Raw genomic sequence first — 7051 nt, 5'->3', positions numbered from 1 at the left:
GGGGGGTCATGCTATTTTTAACCAGATACTGTAAACGGAAGCAACTGAACACAGTTTATATTTCTAAATGAGAAATGAATGACAAGACAAGTACCTAATCTACCAATTTAAATTCAGGGATAATCACTTTAGAATTACACAGTACCTTTGTTTACCAATTATAAATCTTGGCTTTACTGTTGCCATTACAGGAGTCCACCATTTTGTTGCAGTAAAATTCACAACAAACAACGATTTGCAGCCAATTTATATTTCAGCAGCATGCAGCTTCCTCTTCCTTTTACTCTTTCTGCATCTCACGGTTTGTCTTTTTTTTCTATAAACACACAGGGGGTTTAAAGGAGACTTGTGCCTGGCTTAATTAGAGCTACACAGGCAGTGCACTGAACGCTGCACAACCAGAGCCCTGCAAGGCTGCTGGAGCGCCTCCGGAAAAAAACAGCCCGGCAAGTAGGCGCACAACAAGCCCCCATGGAGTACATACAGCTAACAAGCCAACAGTATATGCTGCACGTTTAGCCTCTCCTTACACTAATGGATCGTTACATTTAACCCAGCTACAAATTAGCAAGTCAGTCCAAACGCAGTATGTAGATGCTGCTTACTGTACATACAGTATAGACCTCAGTTTATCTCGCTTATTAGACTGCAAACAATAGGTGCATGATGTAAAGGGCAGAAACAAAAATAGTTTGACAGTAATCACATTATAACAAATAGTTAGATTTCATGGTTTTATAGTTTTACAAGTACTCCACAAATAGAGAGGTATATCAATCAATCTAATGGGGTGCACTCGGTGAACATAGCCTGCAGCTGCCGCTCTGACAAGTTACACAGCGTTAACATGCCATACACGTCAGAGTGGATTTCTTTTTTTTTATATCAGCTAAGTCTCTGCATCCCTCTTTTGTTGTAATTTCCTGCAGTTTCATGCCCGGGCATCAAAGAAAGAAAGCACAGCTGGTTCATTGGATGAATGCTTTAATCTATTCAGCCAGCGCATCTGTGAGCTCCGTGTTGCGCTACGTCATTTGCCGCCTTCCGTAATATGTGAGTTTGTGTGCGTGGCTGGTTATGTGAGGATTCATCTGCATTCAGTCATGCACACATACAGTGTGTATGAGTCTGGCTGCATAAGTGTTCTTGCATGTCTGTGGGTGCTCTCATGCATGAATCAGAGTAATAATGCAATAGAACATAGAAGATGACATGAGAGGATAATGATGGACTTTTTTATGCCCGAAGTTGAGTTAGGTTCACGTGTATGGCCATGTTAAGCGACACATCACAGACGCTAATCTATGTGATGGTTAAGTTTCTAAGCAGGCTAAATTAAGGCTGAATCACTGCTGTTGACTGACAAGGGATTCCAAATCAGTCATAGAAAAGGGGAAGGAAGAAGGAGGAAAGAGCTCAACAGAAGATCCCCCCAAGCCACTACATCCTTATCCCATGAACTAATACCGTTTCGACACTGTTGTTCAGTAACACACGTCTGTGTTTACAACGCCACGTCGGCTGACCCATGAACACATCCCCTGTGTTGACCAAAAGCATGGCAGGAATCTTGATTGCAAAATTGACTGGGAACTGAATGGAGTCCATTTTTATAGAGCCACAAACCAAACGTTAGGATAAATTAGATTGTCTTAGCTCATATAAATCATTGTCAACTGACTGCATCCAATCAGAAAGTCATCTATTGTGTGTAATTAGCTTAAAAACAAGATGCTATTTGTCTTCTGAAATGCTGATTGAATGAATTTCAGTCATTTGGATAGAACAAATTAGGATCCAAGCACTTGCTGGTCAATAGGAGAATCTTAAGCTCAGTTCGTAAGACTTATAATGGAGAGATATTTATTATATCAGACGTTAACATTAGTGGGCTTTAGTCCTATTGACTTATTGATAATCCCTAACCTGAACAGTTACTATCCATTCATAGCTCAGCAGCTTTTTCTCGTCTAACATACAAACATAATGAAATATTCATAAAGTATTTAAGCTAAGCAGCTACACAGGGTTATATGTTTCTTCATGTTTCGTTTGTATATTTACAACACTAGCCCTGACTATTGCTTGACTGCCATACGTGGACAATGCTATATCTTTTGTGTCTAATTACTGGCTTTAGTTGCACTTTTTATCATCATTTCAAGTATAGCCATCAAATTAAAATCCACTGTTTTAAAAAGAGTACACTGGACATAATAAGACAGTGAAAGCATTTTCTACCTATAATGAAGCTAATTTGCAGCAGATATAATCTCACAGCGACAGTTTTCATTTCAGGTGACAAAATCAACAGTTGGTGGCTAGAAATAAGAAGCCACATTTCATTTGAAAATCACTGCTGTAAATTGCGGATTATTACAATTGACTGGGATAACAAAATAGTAACACAGGCAGATTAGCCTTCTTGGATGAAACTGTAGGTTGGAGTGAGAAGGTCTAAAGCAGTGGTTCTCAACTGGTCAGGCCTCAGGACCCACTTTTTCCTTTGTCAATAAATCGCGACCCGAAATTTTGAACCACTCAAATCTATTCAACAAAAAGTTGTGCTGTAATATATACGCAGTGAAGTACAGTGCATATATCCCTTATATCCCTTCACAGAACTACAGTATGCTTTTAACCTGTTGAACCCCATCCCTGTTTTTCATGTCTCAGGCTCGAAAAGGACATTTCCAGAACAAATGACCATAACTACACTTCTAAAAGGGGAAAATGAATAATCTTTTTTCTCAAAGTAATGATAAACCTGTGAGTTGAATGTAGAAGAGTCAGAATCAATATACCGGTAGATGTTTTTGTTTTAAAGAAAATTCAGATTGAACATAGTAAAAAACTGTAAATTATAGTGTCCATCCATTCTTTTTTACTTACAGTGAAAACTACCCTTGGATGATGGGTTAGTAGACTAAAAGCTTTAGGAATCCAAAGTACAACATATAATAAGTACCCTGTATTAAGATGGATGCAAAACAAGTGACATTTGACCTTTTTAGAGAGGTTTAGCAAAAGAAACTCCACCTCTGAGGTGATTTGGGTGGAAATGGGCGTTTTTATCGTTTCTCTGGAACCCATTGGTTGATTTTGGTGATTGACATCTCTTTTTAACAACTAGGGCCAATGGAATCAAAGGGGAATTTCCACATACACACACATGTTAACAAAAAAAGGTGGGGGCTTTGCGCATGCAGGTTTGCATCAGAGCGAACCTATCTCTCGCTCTGACATCTGGAAACGGAAAAGCAGGTTTATTGCTTATGGATTATCAGAAATAATTTCAAAGGGACACAGAAACATTGGATTAACCTATGGATTAACTTCAGCAGCGTTTTTATCGAAGACCACTTTTGACCAGACAACGACAAAGGTGAGCCATTTTGCCGTTTCTAGCTACCTAGCGCAACATGTTTTGATGTCTGTGCTTGTTAATATCTTCGAGTTCTTATCATGGAGTGATGATGTATGTACCGATCGGTTCGATGTCTTCTCACGATCAGATCGATGGGTTGGACGTGCAGCTACGATAAGTAATAAGGTTGCTATGAGTGAGTTTGTGCAAAACGCCGTTAGCATTTTTTTGCTTGTGACTAATTCATAGGCTCAGCGCTAGCTTTGTGGGTTTTTAAAAAAAAATTTTTTTAAAAAGATCAGTTAGTTGAGTTTCTTCCCGTTACATGGATATACAACATTCAGTTTATTAAATATTAAGAATCCCTCAGACGCTGTTTCCTGCAGATGACGCGTTTTTCCCCCCGGGGGCGGGTCGATGGGGTTCAACAGGTTAAATAAGGTTTAATGAGATGATGGAATCAAAGCTGAACTGTATAACATAAAAAGGCACACATGCTGAAAACTCAACCCCAGAAGGGGGGTCTGGGGGGATTCTTCCCCAGGAGATTTTTAGAAATACAAACATATAAACTACGCATTCTGGTACACTCGGAGAAGAAAATAAATAAATCTATTGCTACCCGACATATTCATAATATTTTACGCCACTGTCACTGTCATTTTGTTCTGACAACTGAACTTGCTGCTCCACACAGAGAGAAGAGCAAAGAGGAGATTGTCTGTGTGAATTACTTTAAATTGTGGGTAAGCGTAGATAGCTCCCATTGTTCTGTGACCTGTCAATCATCAAACCGGGGGTCATATTTCATTACGTGTTCATTTTTATCTGAAGTTGTACCCATGGATGTATAAAGAATAGTTCTTCCGCAGTTAATCTCCGTGAGGGATTCCGGCAACAATCTTGATTCTGATTGGCCAGAAGACTCGAAAAAACATCAGCAAAGATGTTTTATTGAGAAAGTGATCACTACTTGACAGAAGTTTTCAAAACCGTTTATGGTCTCCGGCACTTCCAGTCCAACGCCTACTGCATGCACAGTGCTCGAAAAATTGGGCCTTCAAAATAAAAGTTTGACTTTTTCCCCAAAAAAAAAAAAAAAATACATTTCTTCACTCACACATCTGCGAGCCACTCGAAACGGTAAAGTGGGTCGCGACCCACCAGTTGAGAACCATGGTCTAAAGGTCAGGCTGAGAGATGATGATGTACATAACAATAACATTCAGGTTTCAGCCACTGTTAAATATTGACTCATAATTGCCTCTCAGATGGGGGCTACAGCGTGGATGGTGGATAGGATGCTATGATGTAAGTGCAATAGCAGCCTGCATCTTCAACCTCTCAGTTGCCTTTGAAGTCTCCCCATTGGGGTGTGGGAGCTGGGGCTTGGTAATGAATCAAGCTCAGCCATGATGAATTTCCTTATTCAGGTTTGCTTTGATGAAATTCCACCTGACTGATCTCAAATAACAGAACAAAACAGCGAGAGCTTGCTGACAACTGTTATGAAAGCTACATTGGCTGGTAATATGATGGAGAGCATTGAGCTACTTCAAGGATCCCTTCAGGATACTTTACTGGGTTTCTTCCTTTCCTCCCCTCCCTAATTCCTCTGTGATCACTGAGAAGGAGGAAATCTGATGAGAGTGTTTACAACATTTATATCCAAGTTTTCACTCTTGGATGGTTGGCATACATCTACAATACAGCTCTTTGCATCTATCAGAAGAGAATACAGCCAGGAGAAAATGTAAACAAGTGGGACATAATTTATGGTTGTAATCATGAACTGGAAAGTGGCGTTACAAATATGCACATGTGCAGCAATAAAAAATATTCATGAGCTCTATAGAGTGATTTACACAGTGTGAGCCTTGGCCATTTAACAGTTCATTGTATAAATACTTCAAAGACATGAAGTCATCATAAAAACACTGAACTGATCTTCACTGTAAAACAATAATACTGGTAACAAAGGTGACATAATGATCACATTACAATTGCAATTTCACTTATCTCACAATTCATTGGAAAATCATTGTCAAAGTGCTTCAATAGGTCATAGATATGAGCAAAATGGCTTTTTTCACATATATGAGATGAGGTGCGACTGCACTGTGGACATGCTTTGTGGAAGTCTGGGGCCCATCTGGAGGCCTGTGGTATTCAAGATAGGTAGAAAAGACTGCCAGGAGTAACACAATAAGTGAGTAATTATATAGAGGGATTTCAGAGACAAAGCGAGAAATACACTGTCAGCAGTATTTAGCTTTGCATAGCACAGACCACTGCCGTTACTTCAGGTTATGAGTTGTTTTTATGTCGGTTTAGTTTGCAACTTGTGGTGTTTAGATAAAGTTGTAACACTGCACTAAAAAGTGTTTTAAACAATAGCGAAAAACAGATCTGTGTTAGGATCACCTGTCTCTTTTCCACTACATGATACGATTCCCTAATGTTCTCTTTTTCCAGTGACAAACGTTGCATATATTTTGAGGTACTTATTTTGGTAACACCTGCGCCAAGGTTGGAAGCAAACAGAGCCATCACTAGAAGGTGGAGTTAAGACACTGCAGACCACTGATTGGTAAGAGAGTCCTCCATTTTATTGTATTCACTTGACCAAGATTTTCTAAAATGGCAGCACACAAAACCACATCGTGGATCCAGCAGGATCTGTGTGATGTCACGCCGGTTTCACAGGAGGCCACTAAAACCATTGGCTTTTAAAATCACACCTATTGACAATTGACAGACTGCAGTGAGAAATAAATCTGAAAAACTTGAATGGAGTTAAAAGACGAGCTATTATATGCTGTGGAAAGGAGGCGTTAAATCCAACCAAAAGAATAATCAAGTAGGTCAAATTAAGTTGTGAAAAAGGGATATAACAAGATAGCTTTTATTCTAAAATAAGATATTCTGAAACGCTAGCATATATTTGAACGTTTTTTTTTAAAGTTTTCGGAACCAAATTGATCTCAGTCTGTCTCTTAATTTCTTTATGGACTCTCCTGCTCTTCTCCTCCATTCCTCTGTAATATGTCAAACATAAAAAAAATTGAGAGTGTCAGATGAACCGAACTTTGCCCATTCATGATCCTAGAGCACAGCTTCTAAAGCCCTCTGGGGGAAGGGTGCAGACACAGCAATTGGCTTTCCAAGGTTGTGCCCATTCCAAACAGGTATCACTTTAATAGTGATTAAACCGGAATTAAGCTCCAAGTGGTTACTACAGCAGTTTACTAGTACAACACATGCCCAAACACACAGGAAATGCTAGAAAACACACACATTATCAACAGATGTAGGCCTCTATATTGCACATTTTTAAACATGCAGATTAACCCTGATTTTTCCCAAAATACAGGGAAGCTGAGGCATGTTAAAATCTCACAAACACAAACGTTCACCACCATCACACTAACACAGAAATAGCATAGCACCCTCAGCCCGGAGGGTGGGTGACAGAGCTGTAAGGGCCAGCGCTGAGTTGGGCAGATGCAGCACTCAGTAGCCTGAGGGCATCGCTGCGTATTCAAGCTTCACTGGGCCTCTTCATCAGTGCCCTCTGATGCCTTAGCACCATGACCAACACACACACACACACACACACACACACACACACACACACACACACACTATACTCTATAGCACTACTACTTACTAACGTAAGTTACT

The sequence above is a fragment of the Notothenia coriiceps genome, unplaced genomic scaffold (genome assembly GCF_000735185.1).
Source record: "Notothenia coriiceps isolate Sejong01 unplaced genomic scaffold, NC01 NC01_scaffold00026220, whole genome shotgun sequence".
NCBI classification, from domain to species: domain Eukaryota; kingdom Metazoa; phylum Chordata; class Actinopteri; order Perciformes; family Nototheniidae; genus Notothenia; species Notothenia coriiceps.
The sequence above is the reverse complement of the archived record's forward strand: the minus strand, read 5'-3'. Positions refer to the sequence as shown.